The sequence below is a fragment of the Triturus cristatus genome, chromosome 6 (assembly GCF_964204655.1).
Source record: "Triturus cristatus chromosome 6, aTriCri1.1, whole genome shotgun sequence".
Taxonomy (NCBI): Eukaryota; Metazoa; Chordata; class Amphibia; order Caudata; family Salamandridae; genus Triturus; species Triturus cristatus.
The window spans coordinates 1,895,860,646-1,895,886,279 of NC_140589.1; the positions used below are offsets into that span (position 1 = coordinate 1,895,860,646).

Sequence of the window (25,634 nt, forward strand, 5' to 3'; positions counted from 1 at the left end):
GAGTGTAGGAGACTAGAGGGGGAAGCAGGCAGCGTTCCCAAGGGATCCTGGAGTCCAAGAGGAGGAGAAGTCGAGACTCTGGGGCTTGGTGACCGAGGGACTGAGTTAGGTGGAGCTGTGCCCCAAGAAGCGTGTGGGGAAGCGGACCCGAGTGGGGGGGGCAATACCCCGACCGCAGGCGCAGGAAGCAGGAGGACACGCTGCGGAAGAAGAATACTGCTCCCACGAAGGTTCGAGGAGTTCAACCTGGACCACAAGTAAGACTGTTCTATTGTGGAGAGGGACATTGCTTATTGGGTTGTAAAAGGGGGAGATGTGGTGTTGCGGTCTAGTCGACGGCACGCTAGGTGTGACGTCACCGGACTTCCGGCGGCGGCCATCTTAGGGCGCATTAGCGCGCCGATTCAAATAGCATAAGGAGCTCCGTGCCGGCGCTCCTGCTGGGTTGTGTAATTCATGAATAAACCCCTCAAACCTTGCCAGCTGTCCTAGTCATCTGTGGTGGGGGCATTGTGCAGGAAGAAAGGGGCAACATTACAACCGCGCTGCGATGTTTCAGCAGCTATGACCTCCACAGGGAGGCCCCCCCCAGTGTTCCCCAGGCAGCTGAAGTTCACGCTGGGGCTTAAAGTAGAAACAACTTGCCGTTTGACCGTGCGGGGGTCCCTTCTTATGAGCAATCCAGCTCGGCAGGGCAACTCCGTTCCCAACTCCACTAATTACCAGGCTTCCTCCTCGGTACTCACCGGGGATGGGGCTGCTGCTGCATGGCTCGGGGACCTAAAGGGGGAGGCAAAGCTGGATGTCTGTCTGGGCTTGGGTGTCCGGCTTCCTCCTTCCCGCGCCCTCGGAGCCTGCTGTCAGTATATCAGAACCCTACGGAAAGCACTGCGGGTGTCTGACGTAGATATGTAAGTATATCTTAACCATATTGACAGCACTGCGGGCGTCTGACGTTGATACGTAAGTATATCAGAAGCCTATGGAAAGCACTGCAGGTGGATGGCTTAGATATGTAAGTATATCAGAGCCCTATGGAAACCACTGCAGGTGGATGGCTTAGATATGTAAGTATATCAGAGCCCTATGGAAACCACTGCAGGTGTCTGATATATAGATATGCAAGCATATCAGAACCCTATGGAAAGCTCTGCAGGTGTCTGACGTAGATATGTCAGTATAGCAGAACCCTATGGACATCACTGGGGGTGTCTGATATAGATCTGTAAGTGTATCAGAGTCCGATGGAAAGCACTGCAGGTGTCTGCTATATAGATATGCAAGCATTTCGGAACCCACATCTGTTTCCTACTGTAGCTAGTTTCAGCTTCGTGTCTTGTAACAGGAAGCAGAGACTGACAAGCAGAGAGTGACACCCCCTCGTGACTTGTAAGAGGAAGCAGAGACTGAGCCCCCCCCCCCCCCTTCCCCTTCGTGTCTTGTAACAGGAAGCAGAGAGTAAGTGGCAGAGTTCTCATTCTCCACTTCAAGAGCAGCCTGGGAGGGACCCGGACACTACAACACACACATCGGAGCAGAAAGGAGCAGGAGACGCCGCAGCAAATGAAGAGGCAGCGTCCCTTGAAGGTCAGTCACTTTTCACTCTTATAATAGGCTCGCGCATTGAATACACGTTGAATTTTGTTTTTAGCAGTTCCCTTTCAAATGACGCACTGCTTTGCTTTCACTGGAAACTGTCACTGTTTCCAGACAGTGTGAAATCTTTATTTTAGATTGAACACTGGGGACATTGCCGTCATCTGTTTTAACTTCTCCGCGCACTGCATGCGTGAAGTTTGCAATACTTTGAAATAGCAGGAAAATGAGCCGAAGAAACAGGACCTCGGACACGGGGTTTATTGCGTACATGGAGGTGACAACGAGGCGGGAAATACACAACCCGTCACATCAAACGCATCTCTTTTGTGCATGTGTGTACAGAAGGCTGCAGGATTCGCCATAAGGGGGATTATCTGAAAGTCTAAATAAATACAAGTGTTTGCGGCAGAATACTATTGTTATAATACGTCACTCCTGCGCCATCTGGGAGATGTGCAGTGTCACAACGTCACTTCCTGTATCTCATGCTAATGCTGTGCGTTCTTCAGAGCGGACCAAGTACCCTGTTTCTCACATACATAATTTATTGATTTGCTAGTGTGTCTTGCTCATTATAGAACACCTGCTAGTGTGGCTTGCTCATTATATGGCACCTGCTAGTGTGGCTTGCTCATTATATGGCACCTGCTAGTGTGGCTTGCGCATTATAGAACACCTGCTAGTGTGGCATTCTCATTATATGGCACCTGCTAGTGTGGCTTGCTCATTATATGGCACCTGCTAGTGTGGCTTGCTCATTATAGAACACCTGCTCGTGTGGCTTGCTCATTATATGACTCCTGCTAGTGTGACTTACTTATGAAATGGCACCTGCTAGTGTGGCTTGCTCATTATATGACACCGCTAGTGTGGCTTGCTCATTATAGAACACCTGCTAGTGTGACTTGCTCATTATATAGCACATGCTAGTGTGGCTTGCTCATTATAGAACACCTGCTAGTGTGGCTTGCTCATTATAGAACACCTGCTAGTGTGGCTTGCTCATTATATGACACCTCGCAGGCGAGGTCAACGCTTCTCTTTTTAAACGTGCTGCTGTTTTAATCTAATCGCCCACGGAGCTGCTGGCTGTTACAACTTGGAGGCGCTGAGGTGCATTTGGGGATCACTGTGCTGCCGGGACTGCGAGGACCAGCGTGCCCTGTCTGACTTTGTGCTTCACGCACCTGGTTCCTCTTCTCGGCCCCTCCCCTATTTCTCCATCTCCTATATTAAGCCTCGCGGCCCCCGCTTCGCGGGTGCCGCTCGCAGGCGAGGTCAACGCTTCTCTTTTTAAACGTGCTGCTGTTTTAATCTAATCGCCCACGGAGCTGCTGGCTGTTACAACTTGGAGGCGCTGAGGTGCATTTGGGGATCACTGTGCTGCCGGGACTGCGAGGACCAGCGTGCCCTGTCTGACTTTGTGCTTCACGCACCTGGTTCCTCTTCTCGGCCCCTCCCCTATTTCTCCATCTCCTATATTAAGCCTCGCGGCCCCCGCTTCGCGGGTGCCGCTCGCAGGCGAGGTCAACGCTTCTCTTTTTAAACGTGCTGCTGTTTTAATCTAATCGCCCACGGAGCTGCTGGCTGTTACAACTTGGAGGCGCTGAGGTGCATTTGGGGATCACTGTGCTGCCGGGACTGCGAGGACCAGCGTGCCCTGTCTGACTTTGTGCTTCACGCACCTGGTTCCTCTTCTCGGCCCCTCCCCTATTTCTCCATCTCCTATATTAAGCCTCGCGGCCCCCGCTTCGCGGGTGCCGCTCGCAGGCGAGGTCAACGCTTCTCTTTTTAAACGTGCTGCTGTTTTAATCTAATCGCCCACGGAGCTGCTGGCTGTTACAACTTGGAGGCGCTGAGGTGCATTTGGGGATCACTGTGCTGCCGGGACTGCGAGGACCAGCGTGCCCTGTCTGACTTTGTGCTTCACGCACCTGGTTCCTCTTCTCGGCCCCTCCCCTATTTCTCCATCTCCTATATTAAGCCTCGCGGCCCCCGCTTCGCGGGTGCCGCTCGCAGGCGAGGTCAACGCTTCTCTTTTTAAACGTGCTGCTGTTTTAATCTAATCGCCCACGGAGCTGCTGGCTGTTACAACTTGGAGGCGCTGAGGTGCATTTGGGGATCACTGTGCTGCCGGGACTGCGAGGACCAGCGTGCCCTGTCTGACTTTGTGCTTCACGCACCTGGTTCCTCTTCTCGGCCCCTCCCCTATTTCTCCATCTCCTATATTAAGCCTGGCGGCCCCCGCTTCGCGGGTGCCGCTCGCAGGCGAGGTCAACGCTTCTCTTTTTAAACGTGCTGCTGTTTTAATCTAATCGCCCACGGAGCTGCTGGCTGTTACAACTTGGAGGCGCTGAGGTGCATTTGGGGATCACTGTGCTGCCGGGACTGCGAGGACCAGCGTGCCCTGTCTGACTTTGTGCTTCACGCACCTGGTTCCTCTTCTCGGCCCCTCCCCTATTTCTCCATCTCCTATATTAAGCCTGGCGGCCCCCGCTTCGCGGGTGCCGCTCGCAGGCGAGGTCAACGCTTCTCTTTTTAAACGTGCTGCTGTTTTAATCTAATCGCCCACGGAGCTGCTGGCTGTTACAACTTGGAGGCGCTGAGGTGCATTTGGGGATCACTGTGCTGCCGGGACTGCGAGGACCAGCGTGCCCTGTCTGACTTTGTGCTTCACGCACCTGGTTCCTCTTCTCGGCCCCTCCCCTCCACTTCAAATAAGACTAGAACTCCTCACGCGTTAGCGGGACGCGAGCGGGGCTAAGGCTGGGGCTAAGCCTGGGCAAAGGGTGGGCCGTCTGAGGCCGTCCGAGGACGATCGTGGACGGGGCGGGCCACCCCTCTAACCTCCTCAGCTTGGTGAGACAATTGCTTACGTATTGCCCAAAGTTTCTTATTTCGACGCCTATTTTCCTCTATAGTTTATAAGATGCCTCTTGATGCTGATAATCCCCGTACCTTAACAGTTAACACCTCTAAAGGCCTAGTGTCAGGAACTATCGATCAGTTCTTCAAACGCGTAACCACTGTTTTGGAGAAAGAAATAGCGGATACTGAAAAGCGCTTATCATTAGATCTCCTAACAGGCAAACGTTCCTCATTGGGTCTGATTGGTACCGCTCTCTCTCCAGATGCGTTAAACGAGGGAGCAGGTACCTCCAAAACCCATCCGATGCACGGAAGGACAAAAAAAGTTCCACATATTGATTCTTTAGGCGCGGTTCCTCTATCTGTTGACATAACTAGCCTAACACTTTCAGGGCTATCAGATTCTCCGAACCTAGTTATCACCCCCTCTCTTATTGTGGAACCAGAGGCTAATAGAAAACTAGCAAGAAAGAGACGACGCACTTCAATGAAGTCATCTGTGGCTAAAAAGAAGAAGGCTAAACCTTCAGCCCAAAACCCGAATGTACTAGGCTCTGTACCGAAAAAAAATTCCCATTCAACTATTAATGCTTTGGGAGTATCTACTAATGACCTACTTACAAAAATAGAGATTCTGTTTAAATCTCTTTTACTTCCTCTTTTGGAAAGGTCTAGATTGATAAATGCACACTTGGAAGATTTAAGCAAACAAGTGGAAAGAAACAATTCAGTTACTACTGAATTGCTCAACACCTACACCAAAAGCAGTTGTAATGATCAGTATCCCTCTACACCTTTTGTGGCAACGCAACCCCCACCTACTGATAATTTGCCAATATCGACTATTGCACGGGGGGAAAACTCTGCGGCAATATCATCTAATAAAACCACAGAGTCTGGTAAATCCCACCATGCAATAAAGGGCAAAGAATTGGATGGGGAGGAAAAGGCAGTTAATAGTTCCAAAATTGGCCTCCCAGAAGTAAGCGATGAGATAAAAAGCAAAAATGTTAATATTTCCCCGGGAACAACTAACGTGAGGAAGAGGCCCATAAGAGAACAAGAGAATAGTGATTGGTTACCCCAGCCCCAATATGTCCCAGCAAGTAGAAGAGTGGACTTACCCCCAGAATCAGCCCCATACACAATTATCCTGACAGGGGTTCCTGAACTACCAGAAGGCGTAAGGGAGGACTTTTATGCGTTAAAAAACAAAACCATTTATTGGTTGACCCATAACAGACCCCTCCCTGCACATATAAATGGAGAAATTCTCATGGTGAGACGCACATGCTGGGTAGGAACAAGACCAAAGGAAAAAAAGGGGGACGTTATCATTATAAACTTTAGAGACCACAGGGCGGTTAGATGTATAGGGGATTGGTACGAAGCTAGAGGGGAGGAAGCAATCTCTACACATCTCGTCAACTACTTCTACCCAAGAGAATTGATTTCCTATCCTAAACCCTACGCTAGAAAAGAACCCTCATCTAATCGGAGGGCAGTAGAGCGCTATTCTTCCTATCAAGCCCCTCGTAATCACTTTTCTAATCCCCAGTTAAATGATGGGTTTCTGAACAGTAACCACCAATTCTGTCAGGATTTAAATCCATCTTCTTGGAATAATTATCCTTACATACATCAGAGGTTCAATATACCTACTGCTAATCCTTATGCAGTTTTGTATAATTTGGAAGATGTAGACTGACTCAATGATGGAGATACCCAACTTTGGAAACCCATAGAATTTTGTCAATCCCCTTCTAATGTTAAGGACCCTGCAGCTGAAAACGTGGAAATTCAAATAACAGAAAACACTGCTTCTCAAATGGTTCAAAATCCTATACAAACGGGTGGCATAGTCACTTCCCCAATGAGGAATAATTGTAGTGACTCTTTTGGACAGTTGGGGCCTGTAGAACTAAGAGCTTCAGAGAACTCCATTGCAGTGGGAGCTACTAATATAAACAAAAGCTGTAACATAACGGAATCTGACATTATACTACAAATTATGTCATGGAACATCGCTGGCATACGCCCCAAAATAATGGATGGGTCCTTAATGGATTTTGTTGAAGACCACCATGTAATCTCTTTACAAGAGACATGGTCCACTGATGAACAACATTTGATGGGCTATAAAACATATTTTTCACCGGCAGTTGCGGGCCCTCATGGTAGGGCAAAGGGGGGCTTGACGATATTTATAAAAAATACCATACCTGGGTTAAAAGTAACCCCCCTTAGACTTCATACTAATTATCAAGTCCTGAAACTCACATTTATAAGGAAGGGGGTAGTATTTCTAGTGAACTTTTATGATAACCTCCCCGAATGTGAGAGATTAGAACTGTTTGGGGCACTTCGTAATAATCTCCTTACTTTGACAAGAAAAACACAAGGGTCAGAAGTCCCTAGCATCGTTTGGGGTGGTGACTTTAATCACCACCCCTGCAGCGTGAAAAACAGTAACATTTGTGGGGTGGGGGACGAAACTGACAATCATGTGACTCACTTCAGTCACACAAAGATAGGAGATTTCCTTAATGAAACGATGGCAGAATTAGGCCTAGTGATCCTAAATAAGTTAAACACTCTTTCAGGACAGTTACAGCCCACCTATCTGGGTAGGGGTTGGGAGACAACAATTGATTATTTCTTGGTCTCAGCTACATTGGAAAACAAAGCCCAGGGTTTTAGAGTAATAAATAACATATTAAGTGATCATGCAGCCCTGGTTTTTTCCTTGACCATCGATGAGGGGAAATTTACCCCTTATACGATGATGAATGCCCTTGCTCAGAATAATATCCATCTTACAAAATTAAATGGCTTCACCATAGGTTGGGGCAAGATAGAACCAGAAGCGCTAACCAAGAAGGTGGTTCAGGCGGTATACCCTGAAATTGGGAAATGTTTAGACAGTCAAACTAATCAATTAGAATTACTGCACAATTTTAAAATAATATTAGAGAAAGTAAAAGATCTCCTAACCCGCACTAACAAAGGGGAGAAGGGCGAGAAAAAAGGGTGGTTTAGTCATGAATGCACCCTAGCTCATAAACTTTTAAAAAAAGCCTTGACCAAACCTGTACGAGACCAAGAGGAAATTAGCGATTTAAGGAGATCCTATCGCCTAGCTTGTAAAAAAAGAAAACAGGAATTAAAAAAATCTTTATGGGACCAATTATACGAGAGTTCTCAGGCAAAAAATGGTGAAATGTTTTAGAAGGTGGTAAAGACCCCCTTCCTGACCGATAGCTGTGATCAACCAAGAGTTGAAGTGGCGATTGATGGCGTAACATGGGTGAACCACTTTTCTAAAGTTTTTAGCAAAACACAAGTAGTGGACCCATTAGAAAATACGAATGTTAGCCCCCAAGAAATCCTATTTCCAATTCCTTTAACCTTTGAACCACACGAAGTTATAAATGCCGTTAAAGCAAGTAAATCAGGTAAAGCCCCCGGACCAGATGGTGTACCCGTCGATTTTTTTAAATTTAAACTTGACCTCTGGGCGCCAATTTTGAAGGGGGTGTTCGATGCGGCAATGAATCACGGGTTAATTGAAACTTAGACTCAATCAATTATGATTCCGATTTTCAAGAAAGGAAATAGAGAGGAGGCCTCCTGTTATCGACCAATATCGTTACTAGATTCTCTTGGTAAAGTTTTAGGTAGGGTGGTACTACAGCGACTACAGGAGTGGGCAGAAGACCATAATATATTATCTGTTTTTCAGTTTGGTTTCCGAGAGGGTTTTGGCACAATTGAACAGGCACTGAATTTAAGCCTATTGATGGGAAAATACGTCACAGCCAAGGAGGGAAGACTATACATGGTCTATGTCGACCTTACTGCGGCATTTGACTGTGTTTCCCATTCAAAGCTCTGGTCCGTCCTCATTGAGATGGGCATAGACCCAGCCCTGGTAAACCTCCTTCGTGCATTGTATTCTAACGCATCATCCAGGGTTCGTTTTGGAACAAAGGGTGAAGTCTCTGAGTCCTTTAGGGTGGAACGCGGCGTGAGGCAGGGCTGCGTCTTGGCCCCCTTTCTCTTCTCACTCTACACTAACGGTTTGGAAGTAGAGATGTTGAAAGGGGCCCTCGACCTCCCCCAAACAAAAGAGCACCTCATTCCAGCACTTCTGTACGCGGATGACGCTGTCATTTTAGCGCGTACTCCGCGAGAATTGCAGAAATCCCTAGATAGGTACTCGAGGTTCATGGGCACCCTGGATCTGAAAATAAATATAAAAAAAACCTATGTGATGGTGGCAGGAAGGGACACAAAAAGAGGAAATTCTATTTTCCTAGATAAAGAGAGGTTGGATTTCACAACCCAATACCCGTATCTTGGAGTTATGATTGATGAAAAACTTAATTGGAAAGCGGCTATTGAAGCTCGCAAACACCACCTTATGCGAGCAATAGCGGCACTCATAAAATTCTCCCAGAAATTAGGAAAGAGACCACCCGTAGAATTGCTTCGCATCTATGTAGCGAAGTGCCATTCCATCGCACTCTACGGGGCAGGCCTGTGGGGGCACAAAAATACGACTGCGCTGCAAGTAGCAGAGAATACCTTTATGAGATATCTTTTGATGACTACCAAAAGCGCATCCACTTTTTCTTGTCATGCTGAACTTGGCATGGCCCACATTGAGGATCTGGCCAAAATTCAACCCCTCCTCTTGTGGCGCCGCATCTGGACATCATCAAAGAACTTTCTTACTAAGGAGATTGCAGCAGACTGCATGTCTCTGGAGAATGCAAGGAAAATTGAGTGGCTGCTTTATGTAAAGAAGTTTTTCATTGATTTGGGCTTGTCTAAATATTATGTTAACCCTGAACTAATGTCTGAGATCTCTAAGAAAGAGCTAAAAACAATAGCCCTCTCTTTTTTGGAAGAGATACGGTTAACCAAAGAGATAAGTAAGCCATCGGTTCAACACTCCATAATAGTCGCAACCACAATGTACATTGAACCATATTTGACCTATGTTGATTCCCAATTTGAGCGTTTCTTGTTAACACGCTTTAGACTGAATGTTTTTCACAGGCTCGTAGCATTCCCTAAATGTAACTCATGGAAAGAAGTTTTAGGGGCGTGTCCCTGTGATGAAACTTCGGTTCAAACAACAATGCACACGGTCCTGTTTTGCAAGTTTTACGCTGAGCACCGTAATACATGGCTAATTCCACTATTAAGAACTCTTGGTTTCAGACGATGTCGTCCTGCTATGTTGCACCTACAATTTTTGAATACTGTACTTATCACAAAAACTGTTGTGACTTTTTTAAAGTGTATCTACCATCACAGAACAAATCTTGGTTAAATTAATTGTTGTTATCCTATATGATGCTATATACTAAGTTTACTGTGAATGTTATGTTCTTTGTATGTACTTTTATGGTTATAATTGATTTTATATAACCGAATAAAGATTTATATATATATATATATATGACACCTGCTAGTGTGGCTTGCTCATTATAGAACACCTGCTAGTGTGGCTTGCTCATTATAGAACACCTGCTAGTGTGGCTTGCTCATTATATGACACCTGCTAGTGTGGCTTGCTCATTATAGAACACCTGCTAGTGTGGCTTGCTCATTATATGACACCTGCTAGTGTGGCTTGCTCATTATAGAACACCTGCTAGTGTGGCTTGCTCATTAGATGACACCTGCTAGTGTGGCTTGCTCATTATATGACTCCTGGTAGGCTCCGCAGGAGTGTTTGGTAGCAGCCCTATGATGAAGTATGTTACACAATTGTGTGAGTGAGGTCAGTATAAAGACTCACAGCACATGCCACCACAAATTTTAGACACTTCTATCACTCCCTACTCCTTCACGTTTTTTAAAGTATTGTCTGGGGCCTGGAGTAGGTGAGTCCGTTACCCTCACCCCTCCTCTTTTCTGTAAATTATGGGTATAAACCATACCTAAAAACAATAAAGACTAAAAGCAAAGGAAAATAACACAGAAACAAAGCACTTATTGTGGATACCATGAGAACGGGCAATGCCACCAATGTTTGGTTGAATCTAGTGATCCATGACACACTTACCACAGAGCCTAAGGGGACATAGTCAGTGTAGACTCATAAGGAGAGCAGCAGCAGGATCCCTAAAGCTGCAGGCTGAGATCATAACAGTACTCAAGAAACGACTTGGAACGTCAATCGGCTAGGGAGCCAGGTAAAGCAGGGTCTGGTGGCACAATACACGCGTAGCCTACGGACTGACATCGCTTGTCTTCGGGAAACCTACTTGAGGGGGGCACGGTGTTGCTTCCGGGGTAGGGGAGCATAGGGTTCATAGGGGAGCATACACCACCCTGGCACATGCGGGGTTCACCTTTGGCTCCAGGGGAGTGGCCATACTGATAAAAAATAACCCTCCCTTTCGGGTGACTCTGACTTGGGTGGACCAGAGTGGGAGGTATGGTGGAGTTCAGGGGATATAGGGAAGAACATCACCATGGTAAGTATATATATATATGCCCCCCCTGGCTACAGGTGCCCACACTTGAGGAAGTAGCCGGTATACTCATTGAATCTGACTCCTCTTTCCACATCATAGTTGGGGACTTCAATGACGTTATGGCCCCTTACTGGGACCACCCTGGGACCACCCTGGGTCTGCAACGGTTCCTATGAGAGACACTCCCCTGGCACAGTTTGCTGAGACAATGGGTCATTCGGGCCTCCAGAGGCGCTCCCTCTTAAAGGGTAGGGGTTTCGCCTACTTTTCAGGAATACATTGAGTTTTCTCTAGGATTGATTATGACTTTTCCCCAGCGGGTGAGACAGCAGTGATAGAGAGATAAGAATATCTGGCGAGGGGACTGTCGGATCTCCCCCACTCTGGAGCTCAGTTGGCGAGAGGTGGCCACCAGGAAGCACAGGATGGAAACTCATTGCCTGTGACCTACGGGACATGGAAGTGGCCGGGGAGCTCCAGATAGATTCAGAACTTTACTTTACTGAAAACAAGGACCCAGTGGACTCAGTAATTGTACTCTCGGAGGCGTATAAAGTGGTTCCTAGAGACAGGGCACAATATGTAGTTGCAGGAAAATATGGCACAAGACAGAGGAGATAGAGTGCCGGCTCCTAGAACTGGAGGGGTCACCCGGGGCTGTTGCGGACCCGCAGGTCCTTAGAAGGGTTGAGGTTCTACACACAGAATATCACAACCTGGCAGCAATAGAGGCCCAAAACCACGTTAGCCATACACCACTGCCTCTATGACTCTGGGGATACAGCGTGCACGTTGCTGGCATGGCTAAGCAGGAGAGAAGTGGAGGCTTGCTGGGTGAGGTGCATCATTGATCAATCTGGGATGACACATACCACAGATAGGAACATAGCAGTGGAATTTGCCCTGTATCATGGGGTGTTCTATAAGACGCACCCATTGTCTGATGCCCAGCGCATCCTGAAGTACCTGGATACTGTGGCTGAGCGACACTGGAGTAAGACATCACCCTTCTGTGGTTCAGGCGAAAATAGTCAAATGAAAGTCAGCTATGGTCTCCCGGATGAGTTCTTTAAGCACTACGCTGTAATTCTGGGGCCACATTTATTGACCCTATTCCGAAAGGTCTGCAATGTGCTACGATTGTAGTGATACATAAAAAAGGCAAGCCTGAGACCAACTTTCCATCTTCTCATCTGATCTAACTATTGAACATTGAGACCCAGATAGTGTCCCCAATACTAGCCACGAGACTACTTACGGTTGTGACGCCATTGATGCTAACATTTTTCTGGCTTGGCCCATATTTTGTTATCAGATGTAAGAGCTGCAGTGCGGTTATCATTGTACTTGTGAGCACTGGCACTCATGAGCTTGGGCACTTGTGACCAGTAACATTTGTGAGCAGTTGCGCCTGTCAATGCCGTCTGCAGTAGTTTTACGCTTTGTGAGTTGAATGTTCTATTGTATTACAACATTTACATAGCACTTATTATCCTTGTGTGGGGCGCTGAAGCGCTTTCCTACATGCGTAGCATGCTACCCCAGGTAGGGTTTGTTCTCAGAAGTGTTTTGTGTTTGTTTTGATCCTATGTGCGTAGAGTTTCCATGTTGTGCATGATGACCACTGAGGTGCGGTTATCGTTTTATAGGACGCAGCACTTAGCAGTGTGATGGATGAAGAAGAGTGAGGGAAAGGCGCACAGTTTATGGTTTTCATTCAGCTGGAAGCTTTGAGCAGCTCTGCAGGTCCCTTTAATGTGTTCCTTCTGATCGTTGTTGACTTAGATGGTTACTTCTGGGTTCTACATTGTGAACTATTGTGTTTAACGTTTATGGTCCAGAGCAGGCTTAAGTTGGAAAGAGAAATAATGGGATAATCTTTGTTAATATAAACCCAATATCTGATTGTCATTGTGAGATGTCATGAAGTGGTCGTATTATGTAGCTGGTCCGGACCTGCAGCGTTGAACTAAATTAAACTCTTCCCTTGGTCAGCGGCAGGTGAAAGATCTCTATCAGTTACTCCATGCCTGTTCGGATGGTCATGGGTGGACATGACCTGTAGCAGTTTTGTCTTGTGGGTGTAAGAGTGTCAAGCAGTACATGGGAATTATTATGCAGCCTGTATGGCCTACCATCAACTACCCACCCGCTGCATGTAATGCTATTAGTATTAGTGTGGAAGAAGAGGGCTATTGTATTGTCATTACATTTATATAGCAGTTACTAACCTTGACAAGGCGTTACAGCACTTTACGCCAGGCAGCATGCTGCTCTGGAATCCTAGGTTAGTGGACGGTTTTCCCTGTGGTTATTTGGATTTGTCTTGTGCTCTTAAGGAAAACATTGCATGTATTTAGTCTGGTTTCCATGTGGTAGATTAAAGTAATAGAAGTCAGGTGTGATCTTTAGTGGGAAGGGGGTATGTCAACTCATGCACATGGCTGAAGGTTGTTAGACCTGCTACCTTTTGCGTAGTTTCCCCTTAAACTTTCTGCCGATGCTCCAGCTGGTTTGCTGAATTATTGTTTGTTGGCCATAGGACCCTGTAGACTTTACCACTGCTAACCACTAGTAACATGTTTATGCTGTCTCCCATAAACATGGTAAAATTGGTTTACATCCAATTGTCACATTTAATTTACTTGTAAGTCCCTAATATAGTGTACCACAGGTATCCAGGGTCTGTAATTTAAATGTTACTTTTGGGCCTACAGCACTTATCGTGCCCTCCACTGAAGTAGCACTCTAAACATGTCCCATGCCTGCCACTGTAGCCTATAGTGCAATTTCAAACTGCCCTCTGAACCGCTCAAAATAAACATTTTGCCTGGCCAAAACCTGACTTTTCAGAACATGTAAATTACCCCTAGTGTAGACCCTAAACAGCCCAAGGGGGAGGGTGCATTGTAGGACATGTGGTTGTACATTATATATGTCCTGGTAGTGACAAGCTCCTAATTTCATTTTTGACTACAGTAAAGCCTATCTCTCACATTCAATAACATTAAGTAACCTTAATAAATGTAATTGGCGAGAACCTTTGATTTAGAACAGGTAAGACTGTCATGTTTACACTTTGGAGAATTGTAATTAAAACCCCTCCATCTCCTATGCTTGTGACCTTATATTATGCCCCTGTTCCCCCATCGCCTGTCCTAGTGTCCCCATCTCAGGTTCTTGTGAATCCATCTCCAAACCCTGTGCTCCCATCTCCTGGCCCTCGGCCTCCATATATTTGACTTTGAAATCTTGGCTGCAGCAGACAGAGCCACTTGTTCCTGTGCCCACATCTACTGCCTCTGTGGCCCTATCTTATGTCCCTGTTAACCAGTCTTTTGTCCCTGTGTCCCCATCTCCAGTCCCTGTTTCCCCATCTACTATCCTGTGTCCCCATCTTTTGCCACCTACGCCTTGTCCCTGCGTCCCCATCTCCTATCCCTGTGTCCACGTCACATGCCACTGTGTCCTTATCTACTTTCTCTGTGCTACCATCTCCTGTCCATGTGCCCCATCACCTGCCTCCAGGACCTAGTTCATGTCCCCATCACCTGTTTCTGTGTCCCCATTTCCTGTCCCAGTGCTCTCATCACCTGTTTCTGTGTCTCCACATCTCTGTCTTTGCATTAATGGGTGCAGTAGACAGAGCCATGTGTTCCTCTGTTCCAATCTCCTGTCTCTTGTCATTGTCTCATTTGTCCGTAATCTCCTAACTCCTGCTCCTGTGCACACTTTCATGCCCCATTATACCTGTTGCTTCCATTCTCCATCACAGCTTTCTCCATTACCTGCTCCTGTGTCCACTGCCTCCTGTGTCCCTGTTATCATGTGCCCCTGTGCCCATGTTTCCCATGCTCTTACTCCTGTGTCCACATCTCTTGTCCCTCTGCCCTCTTTTCCTGTCCCCCCACTCTTCCTTCCTTTTGCCGTTCCCTTGCCTTATCTGTCCCTGCCATCTATGTCCCTCTCTGGTGCCCCCTTCTCCTATGCCCCCTCTCATGTGCAACTGTGCCCTGCCTCCTGAATCCTCCTCCTGTGTGCTTGTCTGTAGTATCATCCCTGCTATGCCCTTGCCTCCTCTGTCTGCCTCCTCCGCCCTCTTCTCCTGTCTCCATTGCCCATCCCATCTGTGCCCTCCTCATGTACCCTCTTCTGTAATGCACCCCCTGTGTATTTGAGTTCTATCTCCTACACCTTTGTCCAGTATGCATCTCATGGGCCCTCTATTGCTGGGTCCTATGCCCATGAATCCAGTCTGTTCCCATCCTCATGTTCCAGCAATGCCACGTACCAAGTATCAGGTGTTAAAGTTACACATTTTAGTGCTGGTGTCCGCACACCACAATAAAATGCTAATGTCACACATTTAGTACCGATTTGGTTAGTCGAGTATAGTAAACAAAGAAGCCAAAGTGCTTTGTGTTGCTACCTCAGGCAATTTAGTCAATATGAACCAGGCCAGGTCGCAGAGAGGTCACTGATTGGTGAGTGATATCTGACTATGTGGTTTACTTTGCAATTACTTGTTTCACTTTCATATTGAAGGTGCACCCTCCATGCTCAGCCCTGACTTCCCACTTGGATCCAGTTCCACATAAAAATATTAATAAAAGAAGCTCTGGGCCCAATCCTCAGCAACATGCACAGAGGAAGGTAAACTCTCTCATGAGAGCAGCACTGTGATAAGCAGAGTGGTGTTGTGGCTCAGGCCCTGGAGCTCTGCACAGAACACATGTAGACTCGGTATATGCTGTAACTGGCTCTGCCCATGTGCAGGACTACAGTGCACTTTTATTAATTAAGTGGTGTCCCTGTGAAGAGTACTATCACTCCACCCTGTGGGTTCATCCTCACGAAACACTCTTCACTCCACGTGTGGAAAACGTTCACCACCACATTCATCCTCAAATAAGAAAAACTATATGAACCAACAAAAACTCCAAAACTCAAAACAGAACTGTTACTAAATCAAAAAAGTCTTTGGTCTTTGTGCTTCTTGGATGGGATTGGATAAGTTCTCAAATTATATTGATGGGTTCCCTCTCTCAAATTCAGAGATCCCATTGCAATGGTGAAGTTATGGGGTTTGGACTTATTCACCCCTCTACAACACTATCAGTTGGGCAACCTGCCTGAATTCCGTCCTGCTGTCCTGCCAGCGATGATCCTTTTCCAGCCGTCATGCTTCTATCGACCTCTTCCGCAAAGCTATCATCCATCAAATTATCTTCTATCTAGGTTCTTGATGGATTTTTGGGATCCAATACTTCATGAAGAAGCAGATCTTTTGGCTGACAGTTTTCGTTCCCCTTTCGGCAAATATCATAGTACCACTTGTTCTGGTGATTCTCTACATTATAGGCTTAAAAGGGAGCTGGAATTTGCTCCTTGGGTACCTATCTTTTATCAGAATCAAATCTCCTACTGTAGTTCTTTGTGCCAAGCCTTTCGCCATTCGCTGACTTGCACATTTTGATCCTGGCGACATTCTAACCATCCATCCTCAGTCGGGACTGTCGCTGCCCACAAGGTGCTGAATCATGTTAGCCATATTGCAGTCTAGATTCTCACAGTGGGAGTTGTAGCTGTGACCACATGAGGGGTTAGTCTATAGTTCCTCAGAAAGTGAGAGATCCCACTGTACACTTTGGCCAGTAGCTTGAGCAATTTGGATTGCTTTCACCAGGGTTCCCATTAAGCATTTACTTTCCCATTTGCTTGCAGGCATAGGGTGTAATCTTGCATTGTTTGATGTCCCGGAATTGCAGGTACTTAGCCCCCTCTTTCCCATTGAGTGGGGGAACGTTGTCTTCCCATAACCTTTCCCAGCTTTAGTACTATTTTGCTAGCCACTGTTGACATTACCACCTCTAAATCTGGGAATTTTGAATGGACTTTAGTGACGACCAACATGTACCATCCATCAGGCTGACAGATCATATCCGTACTAGCTCAATGCCAGGGAGTCTGCGGGATCTCTTCTGTTCTGATTGGTGCCGGTGGTTTAGAGCTTCTAGCACTTGACATAATTCACATCTCTGGACTGTATGTTCAACAAGTTCATCATGCCGTGGGAACCAGACCTTGCCCCCAATTTGGCTTTTGCTCTTGACCATCCACTGGTGTGACTTCTGAGCCATGCTACCCACCCATTGGATCAAACTGGGCAATGACCAGGCTTGAGCCTCTCAGGGGGCAGCCCTCTGCTGATACAGCCAGGTAGTGTCTTGCGTTGTGGAGCGAGGTCAGCCGTGTAGGTTATTCCAGGGAATCTTCATGTCCCCTGACTTGGCAGCTTCCACTGTCACCTTTCTGCAAGCATCTGTTTTGGTGGGTTCAATTATTTCCCCTGCTGACATTGGTAGTGGTCTGGATTGTTACACCATAAACCCACATATTCTTCACCGTGCAAAGTGATCTCTTCTTCTTCCGCTGTAGCGGCCTGACATAGCACGAAAGAAAAACCACCGAATTCTGAGTTTTCGGCTTGTACTTGAAAGTGAATTGGTACTCTTGGAGTTGCAGAATCTATTTCTGTATCCAAGGTCAACTTTTGGGATCAAGTGGTGTTCTGACTTGATGGGCTAGGTTCAGAATTTACTTGTCCATGCATTTCCTTATGGCACCTGGCTGCTTCGGCTTCCTGGTTACCACAATTGGGGATACCCAAGTGGTAGGGCCTTTCACTGTTTCAATGATGTCTGCTACCTCCAACATCTTCAACTGTTTCTCCACTTCAGACTAAAGAGGAAAAGCTGCCGACTGTGGTGCCATGCAACTGGCAGATTGGATTGGTTGATGTTGAGCTGCACCATTTTCTGCTTCAAGCACCCTATTAAAGGGACTAGGGTCAGGAATTCTTCCAGCAACTAATCCAAAGTGTTGAAGTCTTTCAGGAGTCTGACAGCAGAGCAGCATGCCATTGGCATCTCTAGTGATATATTTCTTGACGTGAGTGGAACGCCCTTCATAGCTTCTATGGGTTGCAAACATTCTGGCCAGCAGGAGGTATTTGGCACTGCTGTATGCGTTTTATTTTACACAGATGACTGTAGTTTGGGCTTCTTGTATACAGTCTCATAAACTTGATGTTTATAGACACCCCAGTGTCAATGATGGCCCTCAGGCTCTGTCCCTCTTCTAGCGCTGTGCAATTTGGATTGGTCCTCGCCTGAGCATAGAGTGGCTTCACCATCCGAACGACATTTAGAGCAGCTTCCTTCTCATTATCGCCCATGTCTTCATCTTTCAGAGCGCTCGGGGAGGCCCTATGGTTGATTTTTGGCACTGGGGTTGACCAGCACACCTTGACGTAGTCATTCAATTTGCCACATGTTGAGCGCATCTCGCCCATGGCGGGCATTCTCCTGTGGGCGGGAATGGGCCACCACACCATTGGCTTCCCGGGTCTTATAGGATTTGCTCTTTCAGTTTCACCAATGCACAGCCTTGTATCAACTGGGTGCTGGTTTCGTCCATCTCATCTGAGAGAGTAGAAGTGCTGGCCAACTCATGGAGTTTTGTGCAAAAAGCATCTACCGACTCATTCAATTCTTGCTTGGCTTGGCACGTTAAGAATCCTTCATAATGAGGATTGGCCATTGCAGGAAAGTAGTTGCTGAGTGCAGTCTTTAGCAATGCATACGCAAAGGGTGGTCCGACCTCAACAACGTTGCTAGAAATTTTGTAGATTTCTTCCCCTACCAGGTGGAGGAACAAGGGCCCTTTCCAGTCATTCACGAGTGCCATGGTAGCATGGTACATCTCTAATCGCTCGACCCACAGCTTCCATTTTAGGGTCTGTTGTGGGTGGAGGCCAGGTTTTGACAAAGGGCTCAGTTGCTGGGAGCAATGTCAAGGTGACTGGAGAGCTCAGCCCTGGGTGTGGGGCGTGCTAAGTCGCCACCACAAAGACAGTCAGTATTGGACTAGAGTATTAGGTACCATCCCCTATTCTGGAGCTGCACCAGCCGACTGGAGATGAGAACGTGAACTGATAGAGTGACGCTTGCGGTGGCAGGGAAAATGTGACACGGCAGAGTGTATATCGTGAGAGTATCTCCCCCACGCATCCACAAAGCAGCATTGGCGAGCGCGAGCTGCCCTCCTCATCGGTATTCTCTTTTCTCTGGTGTCATGGCGCAGTTCTTGAAGCATTGCAAACAACACATGCTGACTTGGTAGATGCTGTAACCGGCTCCACTCCCGCACTGGACAACAGCGCCCTTTTATTATTTAAGTTACGTCATCGCAGAGCGCACTATCCCTCTTCGCTCCACGGGAGCGTTCCCATTAAACACCCTTCACTCCACGTGTGTTGGCAGCGTCCGGCACCTCAAGCAGCACTAGAAGCTGCAGCCCTAAAAGCGCCGTCTGAGGCCGGTCCTGGCAGGCCCCTCCTGTATCAACAGTCAATGATGTTGTTTGCAAGCTAATGTAGTGCATGCTTGTAATTCACTGGCCCCCAAAGCAAAAGCAGGATCCTCTTTCAACAAGAGGCAGGAGTCCTCCAGTTCGGGAACATCAAGCCTGTGTCAGGAGATTTGGCAAGTATGCAGCTGCAGTCTAAGGGGTAGATTTACAATCATTTTGTGCTGGGTTAGAGTCACAAAAGTGACATTAACCAGCACAAAATGTTTTTTTTACTATTTACTTTCACTGGAAAGCACCCTCAAAGTAGCGCAAAGCACTTCTTTGCGTTACTTAGCGCCAAGGGGGCGTTACATGGGCTTTTCCATGCAACCACCCATGCCTTTTGATGCAAAACCATATTTACAGAGATTTGTAGACATGGTTTTGTGCCTAAAGTTAACGCCCTTTCTGAGGAGGCGCTAACAGGAGAAATGCTTTCATTTTTCCGTGCTTTTCCGGCTTTGCATGCGTGCTGCACTGTGCAGCACACATACAAAGTGGGCAAAGCTTTGCATCGTGTCTAGGCATAGTATTTTGTTTAGGAAGGCTACACTTCTTGTACAAAACCTATTCTACACTCATGCACACAGGCTAGCGTTCTAGTGCTAAGGTGTGGGCGACACGCACAGCAGCTGAAATCAGCGCCGGCGCAAAGGAAAGGGGAGGACAGAGCCATATCTGAAGATATGGCACTCTCCTGCACCCTCTCTGTCGCCCAACGCAACGCAGCCTCGTTGGGGCTGCTCTGCATTGCATGGATTTTTTTTAAAATCTCCCCCTGAGTCTCATGTTTAATGATTTTTTTACAAAGAGAAATTGAATCTGTGTCATCCCAGCACAGTGTCCTAAACCACAGAACCCCTAGAGTTGGATTAGTAACTTAAGAAGGACCGGGGACCCCCCAAAAAGTTACCCACTTATGGATCGCATCTTTGCTTGGTTAGTATCGGGGTAATTTTGAGAGAACATTGTGGTATATAAAGCCTGTTATAGCATCAAAGGCCATTAACGTTGGATAGGAATTGAAATTCAATTTTTAAAATGCATCTTATCCACTGGTCAACTGAAGCTCATCTTTCGGTCCATGGACCTCCCTTCGCCCTTGCTAAACCTCATATTACAATAAAAATGAAAACCGTAGATCCTTCCAGGGTGCTTCATTCAATAATAAGAAATACTGGCATAGCTCGAGGATAGACTATTTTTTATCCGAGTGGAGCCTTAGAGAGGAAAATCTGGATACTGGATATATGATGGCCCATCTGTCAGACCATTCAGCAGTAACTATAACAGTCAGGACCACTAGCCGGCTTACAGGAAGGAGGTGGACACTAGAACGGGGTTTGAAACTCTCATATGAGAGTGGGCTCTGGTCTTTTGCAGTTTATGAACACCCATTGAAAGATGGGGGTCAGCAATTTCACTTTAATTCGATCATGGTGCTTGTACTTTGATTAGTAACGATACAGCAGTATTCACCCCACCCTTGTGAAACAAGCGCGCGCCTCGTGCTAAAAGTGGGAGGGTTGAGAGGAGTGCGGCCGAGAGCACACAAAGCGTTTCCCTTTGGAGAGCGAGCCAGGGGCACCATGTGTTTGCAAGTTAATTACAAACATATGGTGTCTAAGCTCGCTCCCGCAAGGGAATCGCCAGACGTGAACGCGTTGCCATTGAAAGCGATGCAACGCGTGCAAGTTTTTGGGACACAAACTGAATCGATGGCTAAAGGTCTTTTTCCTTATCAACGCATGCGTGCTGCGTAGGTGAGACCTAATAAAAATCACATCTGTATAAAATGTTGTATTGAATGTTTATACAAACGACAAATTCGTTTGAGGTCTTTAAATAAAGACAAAATGTACAATTATGACTACGTCTCCCGGAGATTGCATTTAAATGCAATACATGCCTGAAATACATCAAACAGCTGCTAATAATGTTGAAACTCTGTTTAAAAAAACTATTTAAGACTATTTTGTTTGAAAGCCTTTGGCCAGTGCAGTTCGATACGCCTGGCGGCAACATTAAGCCCTCTTTGCTGTCATTAATTAGTTTATGTAACTATACACTCTGACCCGCCCTGTGTTATAAATATCGTGCTTGCATACAAGACTATTGTGTATGTACAAAAAACAAAGATGCATGTGCAAATAAAGGAAAAGGCTGTATTACTGCCAAGTACAATTCAAGCCTGACTTCATGCACTCGCAAAATACGCCTAATGTTTAAAAAACGGCAAATAAAATCGGAGAGCATGTGAAGTGTGAACCCAGTTTAAAACCCATGAAGTTTGTCCTCAATGGAACCCGTCTTTCATTGTGCACAAACGTGCTGCTAGTTTAACTCATCAGTAGTCGCAACAAAACAATAGATGTCTTCTGTAAAGAATCCCAGCTCCCAGTGGGCACACAACCGTGATTGTCAACAAGTCAACACGCGTTAAACAAACAGTTCATGTGTTTGTCTTAAAAAAACACAAAAGACGCATTCTGAAAGATTGGAGAAGTCCGTGTACAATGTGACGGAAGGGATATCGTGCGAAAAAGCCACAGCTGCAGAGTGGAGGGACAGGCTTGATTAGTAGCAACTGCCAACAAGCATTGGCAGGGAAACGGCCACTACAACGCGGCCGTTTCCACGCATAACAGTAACCACGCATGCATTACAACGCATGCGTGGTTACCACGATTGCCTTTACCATGCATTCCTTTACTACGAGATACGTAGTAAAGGCATGTGTGCTAAAGGTAATGTTAAACAAGCATTTGCAATGCAATAGGTCTCGCATTTACTAGAGTTTGAGCTATTGGCATTCTAAATCACAAAGTCTTTTATTTATGTGTTTTGAAAACGTACAAGCAGTGCGTAAACACCCACTTTGTACTCCTAGTACTTGCTTACGAAAAGCAAGGCTGGCAGCAACTGCGCCTCTTTTGCTGCCAGCCTTGCTTCTCGTAAGCAAGGACTAGAAGTACAAAGTGGGTGTTTACACACCGCTTGAAGGTTTTTTTAACACAAATAAAAGGCATTGTCATTTAGAATACCAATAGCTCAAACTCTCGCAAATGCGAGAATCTGGGAGCGAGAGGCTATACTTCACCAAGGAAGAGGTGAGAGAAAGATGGATGAATTGAGAAAGCACTAGATGGCCTTTCAGCGCTAGAGGAAGCTAGATGGTTGGAATGGTGCTGGTGATTTGAGCTACAAGGCTGAACCGTCAGGTTAAACAATAATCGGAAAGTGTGAGAGACAGAGGCAGGGAGGCGTCAATTATTGGGCCCCTGAGCAGCGACTGGTCCCCGTTCCCCCATTTCAAGGCTTGCAGTGAGAGGAGAAGTGTCATTCTACAGCTTTATCAAGAGACATGAAGTAGATTATAGAAGATTAGAGGGTGCTGGAAAGCTTTTGAGGGCGGTGGAGAGAGCAAACCTCCAGCCGGGGAGACAGTGCGAAGGAAGAGAAGACACGCAAGGACCTGGAATCTGGGGAAGAGAACCAAAGGGAAGAGAAATTGAAAAATGACAGAAAAAAGACGACATTCTCAGCAAGTGTGTTTTTTCGGATCCATTTCACAAGGGAACGAATGAAATAAAGGAGAGGAAAGAGAGGGTAAGAACCGTGTCTAGCAGTCAAGGTTTTCAGCAAGTTAGGAGGAGCAAGACAGACCGAAGGAACAAGAGAAATAAAGAAAGAGGGAGGAGGAGGGGGAGGCTGACAGAGGCAGAGCAGGAGAAATAAACACTGTCCTTGTCTGGCTAGGCAAGAAGGAAGAGACCGAGTACTTTTGCTTCTCTGTCCTCCCCGCCGCCCGCCGAGCCTTATCTATAGGCACTGGCTATTTCTGACACTCTGGGATGCATGTTTGAAAATGTAACAGTAGGAGAATGGTTTCTATTAAATTAAAGTAGGCGCACGCTGTGCCCTGCCGATCTCACCCAGTTCATTCTATTTAAATAATAATGTTAGAACAGATAGGTGGTATGGAGTCGGTTTCTGGACAAAGAAAATAAATAAATATGCCGCAAGCAATCTTCAGACAGAAATGCCTACTGGCACGTAGTATGTAACATACAGCCAAAAAAACATTTTGTACAGAGAGCAGTGGAGTCGAACCATTCCTCTCTTCCACGCACTTCTCAGACACACACTCCTACTGCGCAATCGCAGGGGAATAAATGCCACATGGAAAGTAAATAAAACTCACCAGATGACATCTCCTGCTCTGCTCACCTGTGCATTGCAAACAGCATTGGCTTAACTCATTCAATGCTGGGGCCAGCATGGGCTGCCTAGTTGTAAACGCGCCTATTTCAATGCGGAGCGCGGGTTGGGAAGTGTTGTGGGAAGCTAGAGAGATTCATTAAAGTGCAGCCTGCTGTGACGAGAGGCCAGAAAGGAACTGGGGCGTGGCGCGCTGACCCTTTGTCAAAGGGGAAAGAAATGATCTGATTAGGCGCACAGGCGCATTGTTAAACTGAATTCAGAGCACATTGTTAAAGTGAATACAGGGTGCATTGCTAAAGTGAATGCACAGCGTGGCGCACAATTGACCAACAGAAATAATGCCCGGATTACTTACCGGTAATCTTCATTACTCCGAGTCCTAGTCTTCCTCGCCACAGTATTTACCAATGAGCCTCCGGCTCCACACAGAACTCCAAGTAACTTAAAAGAGCAGCGCTCTAGTCTCCCCTCCCTCCTCCAACATGGCCCCCAGTGGCTTCAGCCAATCCCATAAAGGGATACAAACCAGCCAGCCCGATCTGATAATCAAAGCCGCAGACATGAAGCCACCACCAGGGCCGGGAGGGAAGGGAAACTATACTGTGGCGAGGAAGACTAGGACTCGGAGTAATGAAGATTACCGGTAAGTAATCCGGGCATTACCTCCTCTTCCAGTCTTCCTCGCCACAGTATTCACCAATGAGCCGATACCAAAGCAATCAGCTTCATGTAAGGAAAAGACCACAGCAACGTGCAGTGAAACTAGATTTAATATACAGAGGTACAGCAATCAAATACAACCCCTCAAGGCATCCCCGCAGTCAACACAGAAGATGCAAATGAAACAGAACCCCCACCCCCAACCTGGAGGCGGTAATGGGACATGAATGTATGAGGTGAAGACCAAGTAGCAGCCCGGCAAACATCCTCCATGGACACCCCTTTGAAGGAGGCCCAAGACACAGCAACAGAGCGGGTGGAACGCCCCTGAACAGGAAGGGAGGGAACTTCAGCAACCGAAGCATACGCCAACAAAATGGCCTCCTTAATCCAGCGACTGATCGTCGAGAGGGAGGGTTTCAGACCCTGACGTGACAAACCATAATTGACAAACAAGTTGTCCACTTTGCAAAACGAAGACGTGCGCGATAAATATATCAATAAAGCACGCCGAACATCCAAGAGGTGCAACAGGGATTCCTCATCCGAGGAAGGATCAGGACAAAGACATGGAAGCACCACCTCAGAAGACCTATGAAAATAAGAACCCACTTTAGGAATGAACGTAGGATGAGGGCGCAACACCACCCTGTCCGGCAAAACCAACAAAAAGGGAGCAGAACGAAGGAATGCACCCAGCTCCCCCATACGTCTGGCAGAAGCAATCGCCACAAGAAACACCACCTTGAGTGTCAAAAACTTCAACTCCACCGACTCCAAAGGCTCGAACGGAGCCAACTGCAAGGAGCGCAAAACCAAAGGCAGGTCCCAAGGTGGAGGACACATAATAGGACGGGGGCGTTGGAAAGATAGAGACTTAAAAAGTCTAGCAACCAAAGGTGAAACAGAAATCAAAGGAAGGACGTGGAACGCCTGAATCGCAGCCCACTGAGCCCTAAGAGTCGAAATGGCCAAGCCTAGCACAAACCCATCATTCAAAAAATCCAAAATGCGAGCCGGATCCAAAGAAGCCACCGACAGATCGCGACCCAGACACCAAGAAACAAAATTATCCCAGTGTTTAGCATAGGACTTAAGGGTAGAAGGTCTCCTGGACAGCTGAATGACCCCAGCTACAGCCAAGGAACAGCCAGTTCGCATCAACGAATCCCTCTCAAGAGCCAGGCCCGCAGACCCAAGGACCGGAACACAGGCAGAGGAAGAGGAGGGCCCAACAGAGGGTAAGGACTGAATGGCAAGGCCCACCCCGGAGACACAGCCAATTCCAACATCAGGGGATACCAAGGGCGACGCACCCAACCCGGAGCAATGAGAAGCACAAAGGATCCCTCCCTCTTGATCTTCTGCAAGACCGCC

The 25,634-nt window shown here is 46.9% G+C and overlaps 1 protein-coding gene across 1 annotated transcript in view; it reads left to right on the forward strand.

Moving 5' to 3' along the window:
- The first annotated feature begins 1,458 nt into the window (after window positions 1-1,458).
- The window catches only part of LOC146822344 (uncharacterized), a 100,467-nt gene continuing 76,291 nt past the window's right edge, over window positions 1,459-25,634 (forward strand). Inside the window, exon 1 of the mRNA XM_085613423.1 lies at window positions 1,459-1,587. The gene's annotated coding sequence lies outside the window, so the exon portion shown is untranslated. The remainder of the gene's footprint in view (window positions 1,588-25,634) is intronic.